A 16,970-nucleotide genomic window follows, 5' to 3' on the forward strand; every position below is an offset into this window, starting at 1 on the left:
GCCCGCATCGTCGATACTATTGACATGCACAGATGCTATCATAAGAACATCATTTGGCAGGGTCATGATACTCGTGATTGTAATAATAGTAGAGTATTTTGGATTTACTTATTTTGGTTTTTCAGTATTCGCAACAGTGATTGCTAGCAGTGATTTTTACTTGCAGTAGGAAGGTCCACAGATCATCGACATTCACGTTAATATTGATTATGCAAGAAAACTACAGTTTTAGAGTTAGTTGCTTATTATTGTCAATTGCACATATAGGATTCAATTTCAATGCAATAAAAATGAGGGGGTAGAAGGAGATTCAACTAAGGAATTTTGGATAAGAAAAAACAAAACAAAATTAGAGCAAGATAAATAGGAATGAGAAAATTTCTTTGAATTCGGTTCAGTTGTATGTAATTTATTTGGCTGAAATTGTAGTCATTGTATATGTTATTATTATTGTTCTTGTATTTCTATAATTATTGTTATCGCAATTATTATTACCTTTTAAAAACTGTGAATTTGGTTCAGTTCCTCAGTCTAAATTGATGTGCCTTAGTCATTAGTTCCTCAGTAACTAGTCTAAATTTATGTGCCTTAGTCATTAGTTCCTCGTTAGTTCTTCATTAGTTCCTCGGTAACTAGTCTAAATGTATGTGCCTTAGTCATTAGTTCCTCGTTAGTTCTTCATTAGTTCCTCAGTAACTAGTCTAAATGTATGTGCCTTAGTCATTAGTTCCTCGTTAGTTCTTCATTAGTTCCTCAGTAACTAGTCTAAATGTATGTGCCTTAGTCATTAGTTCCTCATTAGTTCTTCATTAGTTCCTCAGTAACTAGTCTAAATGTATGTGCCTTAGTCATTAGTTCCTCATTAGTTCTTCATTAGTTCCTCAGTAACTAGTCTAAATTGATGTGCCTTAGTCATTAGTTCCTCGTTAGTCCTTCATTAGTTCCTCAGCGACTACAGTATCTTTGTGTACCTTATTGTAAAGTGTGACCCTATTACAGTTTAATAAGTGTGAATTTGGTTCAGTTCTGTTTGATTTAATTGTCACGATCTATGAGTTAGCCCGCGTGACAGTTTAGTGTGTTTACACTTTTATGCCTTAGTTCCTGTTCTGTGCTCTTATTTTGGTAGTACTTCCTGTTTTGCCTGGTTTGTGTCCGCCTGCTTTGCTTTCTTCTTTATCTCTTGCACCTGTTGCTAATTTGAGTTGTCCTTCTATTTAGTTCAGGTGCGTGCATCTTACGTTGTTGTTGCATTGTCGGTGTTTGTGTTCGTGTAAGCCTGACACGCTACTGCAAAGCTTTCTTTATTGAGTTCCTGCTGCTGCGCTGCAGCCATCATTAAAAGATACGTTTTTCCTGCAACTAGTGCCTGCTTTCTGCATACTGGGGTCATCGCCACTATGCCAAAAACAAGACGTGACATTAATTGCTTTAAAGTACATTGCTACTTATTTCACTATTATTGTTTCCATGATTATGATTATGACATTTCCAAAGCTGTGAATTCACTTCACTTATATTTTATTGAGATGGTTTAAATTGCATTTATTGATGTCATTTTTTCCCCATAATTATTATTATATTATCAAAACTGTGGATTCTGTTTTATTAATTTGATTTAAATACTATGCATCGTTTATTTTATTACACATATTTAATTACATTTATTTATTATTTATTTGGCCGTTTTTATAGTTTTACAACTATAGTTCTACGTGCAGAAAACCATTGGAAATGCATATAAATACATATAAATGATACATGAAAGGGATAAGAGCTAAATTAATATTTAAGGTTACTTTTACCTTATTACCTTATCTTACCTTATTATTTAGTTTATTTCAAACATGCATACAAGGTTACATTGGAGTACATCTTATATTTACAGTTCTACAATTCAGCATGTCTGAAAAGAAGTAGGAAGAAGCAGACCTTATTTAATCCTACCTGCTTTCCATATCACAGCAACACACTAATGAATTTGCTCACAAGGAGCCGAGTGGCAAAACCCACGATGTGTGATCCATGAACGGGCCGATACGTCTGATGGTTCAATTGGAACTGGCAGTCACACAGTCCTCTTCGTCATGCCATGCACTTCTCCACATCATGAGACCAGGATGACACTCAAAGGTGCATCAACTGCCACACTGCAAGGTGCCAACAGATTGCTCCCAGAGGGAAGCAACCACCTTTTACCCAAAATGGAGCCAAAGAAAGTTACAAGTGTCAGCATTTTGATAAAGAAGGTGAGAAACACTATTGAATTCACAAAATAACTCGTAAACACAATGGTGGTTTCCATGTTGATCTTGCTGCCACATTGTGCTTTTCCATTCATGCCAACCACGTTTTCAAAGAAGTTAAACGTGACCTTAAATGTTCATGTGTCCATTTCACTCATCATTTACATGCATTTAGAATTGATTTATGCACGTGAAACTATGATTGTAAAACTACAAGGTATAAGAACATGTTTTGTGTTGTCATTTTTTAGACTTGTGGGGTAACTGTGTTAGTTAGCAAAGAACTACAGCGTCAACCACTGATGACATCATAGAGGGGTGACGGAGCTGACTTCCGGTTCCTGTTTCCGGTTCTAACAAGGAAGGTTTTGTGATAAGAATACATGAAGTTATTCAATACCAAAGACATAGTTATACATTTTTATAAACCAATATTCTGTGTGCCTTGACAGATCAGTCGAAATCATCTAAAATGGCCGATACTGAAGGGGTTGTCTTTTGAAAAATGGTTGGGATTGAATGAGTTAAGGACACAACTGGACTCACACCGTGTATTAATAACACGACACAATGCATGCCATATTGTACGCTAAATGGAAAACACGCTAACACGAGGGTCCACTGTGTATACTCTATATGTTTACGGCTGTCTTCAACTAAGGATTTTCATAGTCAAATCTGATCTGTTAGATTTTGCCCACAGTCGACAGTTTTGTTTTGTTTTGTTTGAGAGTACAGTCGTCCCTCACAGTATTGCAGTTCCATTATCACTCCTTCGCTCTATCGCTGTTTTTTTCAAAAATCTATTAATAAATGTTTTTAATGTTTTTAAACTGTGTTGTAGTTGACTATGGCGTATTGTTAGTCAAAAAATATTGAAAGACAAAGGTGTATGTAGTATTCTGGACACCAGGCGTCAGTAATGTTCAATTATTGTATTACAAGATGGCGCCCTCTGAGGCAGACGTCTCTGTTTCACACTCCCTAATCTTGAATCTTATTGAGACATGACATTACACCAGCCAGTGCATGTCCGACACCACAGAGTGGAAGGAAGTTCTCCCATTCTGTTTGGAAGAGGTATGTTTTTGGCTTCCTTGTCCTTCTTCCCCACTCCATTTTAAACCCTGTCTTAAGTTTAGACTACAGTAAATAAATTGGAGGGTAACTAGTTAGCTCGCTAGCCTGCTAATGGTTGAAGCCATGGCGGTCTCTTAAAGGTGACTATAGTGGTGTTGTTTCATGGGCTCTAATAACGGAAAAACTGCATTTAGAAATTCATAAACATGCTTTCTATACTCCACCTTTATCAACATTGAATTCTACTTCGCAGAAATGCACTTCAGTTGGTTGGGTTCGAAACCAATTAACCACAATGAACGAGGGATGACTGTACAGCTAACAGGGATCCTTACAAATAAATAGAACCCGTTTGCAACTTTTTCCAGCTCCTAGAAAAAGGCTAAAACACTCACATAAACAAATAAACGTGGTAGGTGTGCAATAACAGCGCCTTTATTTATTTAGCGACACAGCAAGATGAACAAAAGCAAAGTGCACATATGACAGAAACAACATGGCTTGAAAAACAACAACTAGCCAAAACTCAAGTTAGCAGTCTAATTTATTGGATTCAAATCCACAGCCTTACCCCTCTTAAATGATACGCCATGTTGGTTGTTGCTGTGTGATATTTAAGGAGCTGCTGACACACGTTGCTCTTCACTTTTATGGCCACATTTTTAACCTTTTCAAAATACTTCCACACTGGATGATTTTTTAGCAGCCGTTATGAGCCAATAAATCAGTCAATTGTAAAGATTGTGGTAGCGCTCACCTCAGCTCCTGTGGATTGCACAACCGCAGTGGGTGTTAAACACATGTTATTTTCAATTCTTGGGCAAATTAGGCTGATTCTGTGTCAAAATAGGGTGTTATAACTAAAACCAGGACATTCTATGTAAAAATGTATGCTCGGCTGCAGCCATGAGCGCCCCGATGTAGTCAGAACGGTACAGTCTTGATCACATAACATTTTTATATGACTGAGGTTGATAGTCGAATCAGACTCCTCCAAGTCGACTATTCTACGACGTCTCTCTATACTGTGTATTGTTATTTGTTGACAGTGTATAATTAGGAAGTGCTACAGCAGAAAGTCTCATGACCAAGAGCCCCACTGCCACACCTAATCAATTACTATTAACAACCTTGCTATGTAATGCAAGGTTTGACACACATCACGTAGTCAAAGGATCGCAGTGGGAAAGGGGAAGCTAAAATAATCAATTGCACACAAGCACACTTCATTTGTGTGTACATCTGGGAGGAATGGATACACAACACAAACACGAGCGTCATGGCCCCTGTGTGTGTATGGAAACACCCAATATCCCCACACACAAATTAGCCTCCACCCTCCCTGCCATGCTCACACACACACTATAGCTGCCAGGCAGGGCGGAATTACCAAAGATGTGCTTCAACTTGCCCAGCCACATTCCCCTGAAACCATGGCAACGTAGCGAGAGCATATGTGATGCGTTCTCCCGCCTTTGAAGGCTCTTCAGTGCCCATCAGAGAGGCGTACGGGCCGACTGAGGGCAGCGGCGGTGAAGCCACTCCACATCCTTCACGAGCTGAATAGGGTCAAGCCTGCATGGCAACAATCTCCTCTTCCTTTGTGGTGCTCGGGCACTGTTAAAAAGAAACCAGGGGAGCATAAAACTCATTCACTGCCTCACCCACTCACTTGCACACAAGCACATCCTCGCTCTGCCCCTTCTTGCACAGCTGCAGAATGTGAAGGTCTTATGGGAATGAAAGGGTAAGTGCAAAGCAACCTTAAACTGACCCTGGCTTGAATTAAAGTGCACACACACACACGCACACACTATCAACTCTGTCTTTTCAAATTGGGAGCCTTAGATGATTGCTGCATTCCAGAAAACTGGGAAAAAATGACAGACGTGCGCAGTGACAGCAGTGCACTGATGCACAATGCACTGATACCACCACCGTACCTCCTAGAACAACTACAATAATGTAGTACAATGAATGAATCCATGGCAAGTGGTGTTGTTCGAATCAATACTGAAATATCCATACTTCCAATACCAGCTCTTCATGCTCTGACATCGATTCTCAAATCAAAATATTGATACTTTTGATACTTCAGTCATTTGAGGTGCCTGCCCCTGTCGAAACAGGGGCCGATCGTAAACGGAGCCATGTGTGAATTGTGAATAAACGCTTCATTCTTATGGTAGTTCTTCATAGTTAATCATTTATTTCAGTGGTTGTATTATTTTACTTATTGTGTTTTTTATTGTTTAAAGTACTATTTTCACATATTTTATATGATTTTGTCTTGTTTTTTTTGTTGGTGTTTATTAGCTTGGCTATTTTGTATCACCCAGCTGCCTCAATATACTTAAGGGTTTAAAATAAATACATAAATTACATTATTTATTTATTTAAATTAATGTATTTAAATAAAGAATTTATGTAATCAATAAATTAATTAAATGTAGTGTATTGTTTGATAAGAAATAGACAACTTTTTAAAATGTACTAGATCTAGTAGGTGATTTTGCACAAAGTATCAGTATGTGGTTGGTATCGCCGATACCAGCCTGAATTTTACTCAGTCTCAGATCGGAAATGAAATCAGTGGTATGGCACGTCACTAATTCCAGGGTCGACCTGTTGCTATAATAAATGCTTTGTTAACTGTGCCGACAATATCGATATCAATCACCTCAGTTTAGGTATCCAACTTCAAAATAGGACTGTGAGAAATGGTAAAAACCAAGCTGCATTGAATGCCTTGTCAAAACAAAACACACTATAACAAATAAACTATGGAAGCTTTAGAGAAGAGATTTTATCCAAGAGGTGACTGAGGGCCTCTGCAGCAAAGTGAAGACCGACAAGGCAAAAGAGGAGTACCGATACAGCTCTACTAGGGCAGCTGCTATTCCACTTTAACTTATTACGGCGACAAGATGTGCTACCAAACATCAACAGACGAGAACAAGGGTCCCCTGTGTTTATTGTATTTCTTGGCATAAGACGACACATTTTTGTCCAAGAGGACACTGAGGGCCGCTGGAGATTGTGGAGATGAGTACAGCAGAGTCCAGACTTAAAGGGATAGTTCGTATTTTTTTACATGAATTTGAATGATGAAGACGCTCGCATCTTCTTCCACTGTGGAACACATACGTAAACAAGCACTCCGTCGCGGAACGTTTCCGCATGAACAGGGCCTAAGTTGTCTTTCAAAAATGATCTGCTGATTGTCGTCAGCCATTTTTTGTTTACTTTTGACGCCCAACCTTGGAGGTTGGACCTTGTGATCGCCAAGTGTGATATTTCCTACTTGAAAGTAGCCTTGAATGCAGCATACTGTATGTGGTATGTTGATAGTAAGACAACCAAAAGGTTAGCTTACACATCTCTGCCTTTCACTCACTGGTTCTCTCCTCAATTATTCATACAGTACACACTAACAATCTCTTCTCTCTCTCGCTGTTTCTCTCTTGCCGTCGCTGACAGCCAATGGCCAGAAGCCTTGGGGGAGGGCATGGAGAAACTTTGGAACCAGGAGAAGCCTTCTAGAAGCCTCCTGGAAGCACCTGCCACTCACTCACTCAGCATGATCTGCTAGAAGCTATCTGATTGCACAAACTGTACACATACTCGTGCATGTGCATTCATCGTACGCACCCGCTCCCTCCCTCATAAAAGCATCAAGGCACGCTGAAGGAAGCTTTGAGTGAACAATGCTGGCACAACTGCTGTGTAAGCATTAGCATAGTAATGGTGTCTTCAACACGGGGTCAGGAGAAGCTCTTCTGTTATTAGAAGCACACCAGGTGCATTAAATCTAAAAATGACCCGATTCAACTCCTTTTAGTCTCACGGCAACATTTATGTGGGCCCACTGATGTTTATGGAAATGCATTACGTGCAACATGTGTGAAAACATCACGGTAGTCTTGCAAGGACAACAAACCACACACACAACCATGGATTGTTTTTAAACATGTTTTTCTATTATATTTATATCGTACACAGCACATAATGACACAATGCATTATTTATGCATGTCTTTATTGAACCGCTGGTTTCATTTTTTGCAGCAAATGCTCAGTGCATGTTTGGAAAGTGCACACAGACGCAAGGAAGATATCAATTCTAGAACATCTCAAGTTAAAAAAGCATCAAAATGCACAAAAGAGATCAGATTGATAGATCTCACTGTCAGGCAGTAATACCATGTGATTTCTATCAGAGAAGAGAGATAATTATAATAATGAAAACATTAAAATAACAATATATGAATATATTATACAAATAACAGATAGCATATTTTGCAAAAATAATAGTAACAAAATAAGTGCAAGAACAAAATATGTGCAACGAGGGATTCGGTTCCCAAAGTAGCCTGCAATAAGTGAAATCCACGAAGCACCCAAATTATTTTTTTTTACAATGATTATATATGTTTTAAGGCTGTAAAGGCCCTCACCTTACACTTTATACACTTTTCTCAGACAGGTAATAACATTGTCTCACATGTCTCTCTTGTTTAAACATTCACAAAGAAGTTCAAACCTGAATTTTAATGATCTACCCACAGGTAGGATACAAGAAATAATTAAGTCCCTCACACGTATTTTTCTCCTGCAACCGTGCCTTTTCGTCCTGGCGGCGTTCCGCTGTACTGGAGCATTTTTGTATGCTGGTTAAAACATATTGCTGCAGTCCTTTGAACCTAAGATTCATTTACAAGCTAGCAAGCAAGCAAGCTAGTGATGACACAGGAAACACGCAGGGCGGCACGAAGGAGATTGATTGGCAATGGTTTACAACCAAGCAGCATGCAGGAAACAATGGGCGGTGCAGACAGACGAGAGAGACACCCAACTTCCCCCAATGCAGTTCTTCTTAAAGGGCCAGGCTCGGCCTGTAACAGCGTTCAAATGTTGTAGTAAAAAAAAAAATCAGCGAAACAGCGAATCTGCCAAAGGTAAACCGTGATAGAGCGAGGGAACACTGTATGTGTATTTTTACTGTATTTTTTGAACAAAAAAGATAAATGACAGGACACTATTTTATATATTTGCATCTATGAACTGGAAATTGAAATGGTGCTAAAAGATAGAAGACATGAAAATCTAAAACATCAGTCTCTTCAATAGTAACAGAACATTTAAACCGTGTTATTATGAGCCATGATGGGTTGAGTTCAAAGACATCACAGAATTCTTTAAGTTCAATTCAGTGTTTTGAGCGTAAAGGCATTTTCCGGGATTTCCGAGCATACTAAAATGCAGAAAAATGTACTTTCGCAGTATGAGTTACGATAGTCAGTGATAACAATATCCACTTACTTTTTTTTTTTGTCTTTGTTTATTTAGACTACACATACACGCATAATAAACGGGACACTATTGTGTCCCGTCACAACAGAGAGGGGTGGCTTAACATGGTGCGCATGCGTTAATTACGCTAAACATTTTTACGTAATTAAATAAATGAGTTACCGTTATTTTGACAGCCCTAGTTATTAGTAGTAGTAGTAGTAGTACTACTAGTAGTAGTAAACTTTAAAGGAAGTACTGTATTGTAATCGACCAAAAAAATCAGTACATTTCTGGGGTTAAAATGTTTAAAAAAAGGTTTTTAAAACATGCCTGGATTGTTGCATTGTTATGTCAATGAATGACAAGCTGAGATTTGTGCCACCTTTGGACATAAGCTCATGAAGGGCTGTGCAAACAGTCCTTCCAGGGGTGAGGCTGCCAATGACCACTTTCCCACAATGCACTCTGGTGGCTTCAAGACAAAAACAAAAGGGTGTTGGCCGCTCTCTCGACATATCTTTGAGAAACTACACTTACAAACATTAGGACATGAAAAGACTGCCTGAGGGACTCTCAGGTTTGTAAAAGATAAAGACAAGAGAAAGAAAGACATGACAATGAAGAAAGCGTAAATGTAGTTGTTCCTTTCAAAGTCACCTTTGAAATATATTTTTTTCTAATCTGTCAATAAATAATAATGGGACATGTATTTACAAACTTATTTACAAGAAAGAGCACTCTAAATCTGAAATAGTGTCTAATACTTTTTCATACTCTTACTTGAGAGCCAAACATGGGCAAAAATGATGCCTCTTTCATCACTTTTTCTCATATGGCATTCTGAAGACAGTTCTAACAAATTTTAGCTGACCTTATTACCGGTCAGCAGTATTATAAACAAGTGGAGGATACTTTGTGGTTATCGACCCAGTAATCCTTAGCAAGAGTGTCCACACATCATTAATGATGGAGAAAAAGTACATGGAGAAATGGCTCCCATTATAATATAAGCACTTTGTCGCCAACAATTGTCTTTTTCAAATATCTAACACTGAAATGGAATCCGAATGCAGCATTTAGGCCACCAAACAAGAGTTTAATTTATGTTTGCGCATGTCATTTTGAAAGAACGCATTTGCATACCTTGCTGCTGCGTTGAACACCCCCCACTTAATAAGTGACATTATTAAATGAGCTATTACAGCAGCAGTAATTGAATAGCAGTCTTTGCACACGTAGATGCATAGCAGTGGGAGTACATACAAACTCGGATTAACAATTAAAGTGAGGCTGTGAATGATAAATTAGGGGGCACCTTTTAATTCACTCAGCACCGGGGAAAATTGAAAGCTATAACCACCACACACACACACACACACGGTAAACACGGAGATGCAAACAAATTAGTGCAAAGGGGATCAGATTAGAGCAGCCAATGAATTTAGGATGATTATTCCACAAGAGACAAACATATTTGCCTACATTTTATTGACGTCTTTATTTGTGTGTGACTGTGGAGCTCAGGTGAATGACAAACAATAACATCTAGAGGACACTTAGTAGTGCCCACCACTTTGACGTGTGTTGTAAATTTGAACTTTAATGTAACACTCCTGCTAATTGAATTGCCTCGGAGACGCAATTAACAATAATGACTCATTAGTGACTTCTTTTCACATTGGCGTGGAACTTTGAAGCTTGAACGCAGTCCAGGATGCTGGACAACTTCTGATTTGTTCACATTCTGAAACAGGTTTTCCCATTCGAAGTAAGGGATGTCCAAATAATCCATTCCAAGGTCAAACTGTCACCATTGTAAATCCTTTATAAGCTTTATCAAGCAACATTTTAACATTCTTTACGCTGTCATACAAGCATAAAAAGAAGATAACCTCTGCATAATAAAACAAAAAAACCTACTCTCCCCTTCTTGATGGTGCTACAGAGGCAGAGAAGGAGATTTATACGCTTTAAGCTGTTACCTGGAGCATAGGAAAAGTTCAAAACAATAAAGTGTACTGTATATTGATGATGCGTGATGAACATGCACGGGAGATTATGATGGGTGCCTCGGAGCTGAGTCTCTCCAGAAGATGAAAGACAACTTAGTCTCCGTATTGCACTGAGCAGCCAGGAAAGAGACGTTTTCCATGTGGCGAAAAGTTACAATTCCACTTCTATGGTTATAATCACACTTTTCATTTTTACCATCACTGGTGCCCTTCTGTGATGGCGTTACAAAAAAAAAAAACACACACATATCCAAAAGGCCAATGAAAGGGGGGGCACTCGTGTGGATTCTATAGACAGACGGACAGACAGACAGACAGACAGACAGACAGACAGACACACAGATAGACACACAGATAGATAGATAGTTAGATAGATAGTTAGATAGATAGATAGATAGATAGTTAGATAGATAGATAGTTAGATAGATAGATAGATAGATAGATAGACAGACAGACAGACAGACAGACAGACAGACAGACAGACAGACAGATAGATAGATAGATAGACAGATAGACAGATAGATAGATAGATAGATAGATAGATAGACAGATAGATAGATATAGATGCTCACTGAGTTGGCATTCTTGTGCTGTCCTGTAAAAAGCATGTATTTCAAAATGTCGTGAGTATTTATGCCACCTTATATGCCACCTTATTTGTCAAATAAAATTGGAGATAGCTATTTTCATTGGAGAGTGATGAATATTGCGGGATTCTGAATGAGAAAGTGACGTGTTGAAATGATTTCCATGTGTTAACTATCATTTATGCATGCAAAAATGCACAGCACAACTGTAGTGTGCAATAGTGTACTCCATGAATGTATTATCCATACAGAACAAGCATTATCATAAAAAATACACTATTGCACTGGTTCTAGATTATTCTGTCATGCCCCGTCCAGGGGGACAGACATTTTTCCGTGCCCTCCCAATTTGAAATAATATAACTTGAATGAACTGTACAAACCACTGTATAAGTTGCTGGCACCAATTTGTTCAAGCATGAATAAACCTGCTAACCTTGAAGAAACTTTAGAAGAACAATCCCCACTGGCTCTCTTGGTCCCCATCCTACCCACCACTATTTGACAAAACTGAATTATTGTAATACATTAAAATATTTGTGTTTATTTTGTTTGGGCAGGAATGTCAAACATTATCATTCATAATAATGATATGCTCATAATATGTACCTTTTTAAAATTATATTATCCATACATCCATTTTCTATGCTACTTCTCCTCTTTCAGGTCACGGGGCCATGCTGGAGCCTATCCCAGCTGACTTCGGGCGACAGGCGGGGTACACCCTGGACTAAAATAATTTAGAAAAATATAAAAAATACATTTTAAACTGAACATGATACTAAATAAATAAAACATCCGCTTTCCAGTTATTGTGAGAAATGACATGGTTCTATCGCTAGATGTTTACAGAAAAAGTTACCTGAAAAGTTTCTGTGTACTCAAGGGGAAAAATAGCAACTGTTAGTGTGAGCGAAGAAACAAAAAAAAAAACAAAAAACACATCCCAACTGGCACACTGCAGCACAAAGCCTGTCATCCACTTATTCTTAGCTCTGAAAATGGCTGAATGATGATAATGAGTGTGATTACCAAAATGAAGGTCTGTAGTCACAATCATCTAAACTGTCCATCACAAAGAGAAAAAAGGATCTAAGAGCTAAGTGTGTGTGCGTGTGTGTGTGTGTGTGTGTGTGAGAGAGAGTGAGCTTACAGTAGTGCAGTGTAGAAGATGAACTGGCATTAGCATGCTGTGAAAGGGAGCAGGGCCCGGCTTGGAAGGGAGCAGGTGAAACTCTCACTTTGAATCATTTCCCCTCCCGCTCCGGCCTATTGTTCCTGTCCTCACACATGGCAGAGGCGCAAAGAAAAGATCCTATTATTCCCGCCCAAGCCTGTTCTCCTCATTTATGGTTTCAAGAGGGGGGAAGAGACGGGGGGAATATTCTGATGGAAAGCAGGGCCTCAGTGGCAGCCGAGCAGTTGTGTGCCAGCTGAAAGGAGTCGGCGGGCTGAAGCAGCGCCGGTGCCCACCACCTGCCGAGAGCTCTTTTCTCCTTCATCTCGCTCTGCTTCTCTTTGCTGGGCTTTTCACTGTCAAGTGACTCAGCAATATGGGTTCAATTCAAGCTAAAAAGAGGAGAAAAAAAGCACATAAAGAGAGAAAAGATTAATTTATTGAGCGGAGAATAAGAAAGGCAGGCATATAGATGTCTACTGTACTTTGTGTTGCATTCAAAGAGTAAAAGCAACACCTGGCAACAGACCAGGAAGAGAAGAGCAAACACAACACTTCACTTGAGTAAAAATCCACCAGCCACAACATTCCAATGACAAAAACTGTATCCAATATGCTGCCTTTTCAAAGATAGCATTGCTCAGTTTTCATTCCAGAGAGCTATACATTAAACAATGTTTAATCACGCGGTTTGCAGTGGTGCACAACTGCATTGCATCACACTGCGAGCTGTTTCATATATGTGGACTCTCTCTTGTGGCCAGGTAAGCTAATGGACACGCTTTCTAGTATATAAAGTAAAGCTCTTCTATAATTAAATAAACAGTGGTACCTCGGTTAACATCCACCCCGGTTAGCGCATTTTTCGGTTAACAACCAACATTTGGATGCTAAAATTGTTGTCTTGTGTTAGCCCACTTGTTTAGCATCCAAAATACTGTCCAGTTTGTTCACAATGCCATCTTGGACCACAGGCACAAGATGAAATCTTGCACAGTGCAATAACTTCAGCAGCAGGCATAATCATCACTACACACACCAATGTGTCTCCTTTAAACCGCTCCCCCTGCAACCTGTCTTAACTAGGAAACTTTACATTACACTTGTAATGTAACAGACGCTACCTTCGTACTTTGCTACCCCTTTCTTCTTCAAAGAGATGGCCGTAGCACCGGCCACGAGACACTCGCCATCGCGCCCCACCACCAGGTCTGGCTCTACATGGGGACCCCGGTGACCCGCATCCGGGCAAGGGAAAATTAGGTACATTATTTTTACTCTTCATTGAAGTCTGTTGAGCCACTCTTTGTCTGGTCCCTCCCCTAGGACCTGTTTGTCATGGGTGACCCCAGCAGGGGCACAACAGCCCCCGACAACTTATCTGCTAGGATTACTGGGACATACTAACATACATCCTCCACCACGATAAGGGGGTGGCTCAGGAAGGAGGCTGTTGGTTTTTGTTTGAATGTATTTTTTAGAATGCACCTCAGGACTTCGGACACCTCTGGTTTAAAGTTACGGAAAAAATATATAGTTGTGCCACTTGTACCATTTCCTACTCATTCTCATGAGAATCAGAACAGTACAGAATATGTCAGAGATATGTGAGTCAACATGGCCCTGCTTTGGCCTTGTCTTCATGTCTTTACCTGCCAACACAGGCCTTGGACACCCCCCGAATATGAGATCAGGTATTGATTTTCCCGATGTACTCAGCCGTCCATCAATACTGATGGCTTATTGATGAAGGAGTGAGTGAATCCTTGTCTACCGGGCCAACATGAGACCAGTACATTCAAGGAACCATCTGTGTGTCGAAATAATGAGATAGGGCGAAAGCAAAAAGTGTTGTCCTATGTATGTTTGTGTGTGTGTGTGCGTGTGTGTATGTGCAAAGAAAAATCAATATACTTCAACACAAATGGAGATATATACATTGCCTGCAGCGCTGCACTTTAGTGCCAAGACACGTGTCGGCCCGGTGGGACGGCGTGCTGCGCTTGATCCCTGAGGTCCCACACCAAGAAGAAGAAGAAGGTGGTTAACCAAAGTGGATTGGAGAGTGGGGGGGGGAGCGGCATGGCAGACTGGAACAGGAGATGAAAACAAGCGGCGATGAAGAGGAGAAGCGCCGGAACAGGGTGAACACGACGTGGAGCATGGAGGACAACATTAGAAGGGACGACTACGTAGGCAGTTTATTGTAAATAATTGATGTGTATCAAATCATGAGAGATTTATGCACACGTGCTGGAATGTGTAAGTCCTACGTAGGGTCTCACAGGGGCATATATACAGTAGCTTGTTTGTATGGTACTGTAGCTCTCCTTCACTTGAACAGAAACTTTCGACCAATAGAAAACTGCTGGTGCCAACGTGAATACTCGCTCACATGTACTTTTTCTTTCCTCTTTAGGTTTATTACAGCTCACATTACAGCAGTCACTTCTGTTCAGTATGCCTTCTCTAAAATAAGTTTACTTTCTATAGTAGTGTCCTATGAGAAGATACAGTATACTGTACCGCAATATGTACAAATAATGTACATTTGTTTACAGTCCGTCCCAACGCCACTTTGCAATTTGAATTTCGCGGCTTCACTGTATCAAGGTTTTCTAAAAGATACAAATTTCATTAAGTATGTTGTTTCATGGTTGAATACGGCCTATTATTCGTCAAAACCTTGCACATTGAAGCAGACTTTACAGAGTTTTGCCTCAATAAAACATTTTCGAGCATAAAAATGGCTAAATGAACTAAAATACAAATACAAGGTTTTCAGAAGATGCATTCAAAGACGCTGTGGATTATATGTAGTCAGTAACGTTACTATAATGTTCTGTAAGACACACAAGCACCAGACATGATCATTGGAATAACAGGCACAATAATCCCTAATAAAAATCTCGTGCTCGGGCTAGTGCTCGACGTCACTTCCACATTTATTGCAACACACACAAGCACAAGCCTTATTTATGCCTTAAATGGCGTATTTCCTCTTATTATGTCTACTATATTGGGTAATATGAGTGTAAAGGTGGCTATGGGGTGTTATTTCATGCCTAGAGGGCTCTAATAATTAAAAAAAAAACATATTTAGAAGGTCGTAAACAGGTTTTCTATGCTCTATCTTCGAAAAGATTTGATTTACAAAGATGGAATCCTACTTTGTGGAAATTCACTTATCACGGTAGAGTCAGGAACTAATTGTACAATATTTAATGAAACAAATACGCTGTTATTACCTTTCCTCACTGATCGGCTAGGAGAAATCATATGCTAGCGCCTTATGATGATGTCCATTCTGACTTGTGTTACCAAATGTGGTTCTCTGCCCTATAAAGGTCTGTTTTTCACTACTTGTTATTTGTAGTCCATCAACACAAAAGATGTCATTTTGTGTTACTATATGAAAGTAAACAAGGAGAAAAACTAAAGCACGTAACATCAGCCAGTGAGCACAACAAGGCCAGGGCCCCGTCTGCCTAATATCAGCACAAAGGAGGAGGTCATCTGGCGCTGGAGATAAAGATGGGTGTGGACCCTGTGTGTGTATGTTGTGTGCTGTGTGTGTGTGTGTGTGTGTGTGTGTACCTTTCAAGCAGACATTGTCCATCTCTCTGGCCCATCATGGGCAGGCCAGGCATCCCTCATCCACATTCCTCAGATTATAGAGAGCCATCCAAGACGAGCAGAGGCAAGTCTGGACCCACCTGGGCAGAGCCTGGTGAATTCCATTCATGCTCGCTCATATGGCCCAATGGGATAAGAAAAAAACGGGACACTTTTAACAGCACATCTCACATTTGAGGAACCTACAAGGAGCACTATGGGGTCCATGCTGTACCCACCCTAAAATGTCTGTTGGTGCTGACTTTAAGGGGGTGGTGTGGGGGCTGGGCTGGGTATCGACACCAGGACCATTGTATCTCTGCAACCCCCATTCAGGGTCATTTAGCATGTGACACCTCTATGGGCAAAGAGCATTACTAATGGCGTCTCAGCTGAGCAATAGCCGTGCCATCTCTCTACTGCTGTGACCTCAACCTGCATCATGATGGATATGATATAAACACCTCACCATGCACATTATCAACCAATATTTGGACATCCACAACACACACACACACAAATAGATGAACTGTAACAGGCATATACACGGTGTCCATCAAAATGAGCAATAGCATCATTGCTCTTGTACAATCAATGGCGTCACTGAAACAATGACGTCAGCTTTAATTCATATTTTCTTGTCAACCAGCTCCACACAACTGTGTTTTGTTAGTTTAGGGCTGTCAAAAATAACGTCTTAACGGCGGTAACTAATTTATGTCATTAATCACGTTCGATTTTTTTGAGTGATTAACGCATGCGCACCAGAGCAAGCACGCCTGCATTGATGCCACAGTCACACGGAGACTGCCGCTCTTCTAAAACTTCATTCTGACCTGAACACATCAACAACAGAACAATTCCAACACCATATACTGTATGTATCTCCGACTCACACAAGCCTCTCGTCCGTTCATCCTGGGAATGACACTTCCTGATTCTCATCACAAGAAGGCGAG

The 16,970-nt window shown here is 40.0% G+C and overlaps 1 long non-coding RNA gene across 3 annotated transcripts; it reads right to left on the minus strand.

The window, feature by feature from the left end:
• Nucleotides 1–7,367: 7,367 nt before the first annotated feature.
• LOC129180480 (uncharacterized) lies at nucleotides 7,368–16,970 on the minus strand. 3 transcript variants are annotated; one of them, XR_008570157.1, is made up of 4 exons: nucleotides 16,908–16,970; nucleotides 15,994–16,446; nucleotides 14,335–14,406; nucleotides 7,368–12,788 (listed from the first exon to the last, which is right to left on the minus strand). It is a non-coding gene; the product is annotated as an uncharacterized LOC129180480 (long non-coding RNA). The 3 variants fall into 3 exon arrangements; XR_008570159.1 differs by having other exon boundaries at nucleotides 15,994–16,369; nucleotides 16,908–16,967; XR_008570158.1 differs by having other exon boundaries at nucleotides 14,335–14,486; nucleotides 15,994–16,936.

Source organism: Dunckerocampus dactyliophorus, chromosome 4 (assembly GCF_027744805.1).
Source record: "Dunckerocampus dactyliophorus isolate RoL2022-P2 chromosome 4, RoL_Ddac_1.1, whole genome shotgun sequence".
Taxonomy (NCBI): domain Eukaryota; kingdom Metazoa; phylum Chordata; class Actinopteri; order Syngnathiformes; family Syngnathidae; genus Dunckerocampus; species Dunckerocampus dactyliophorus.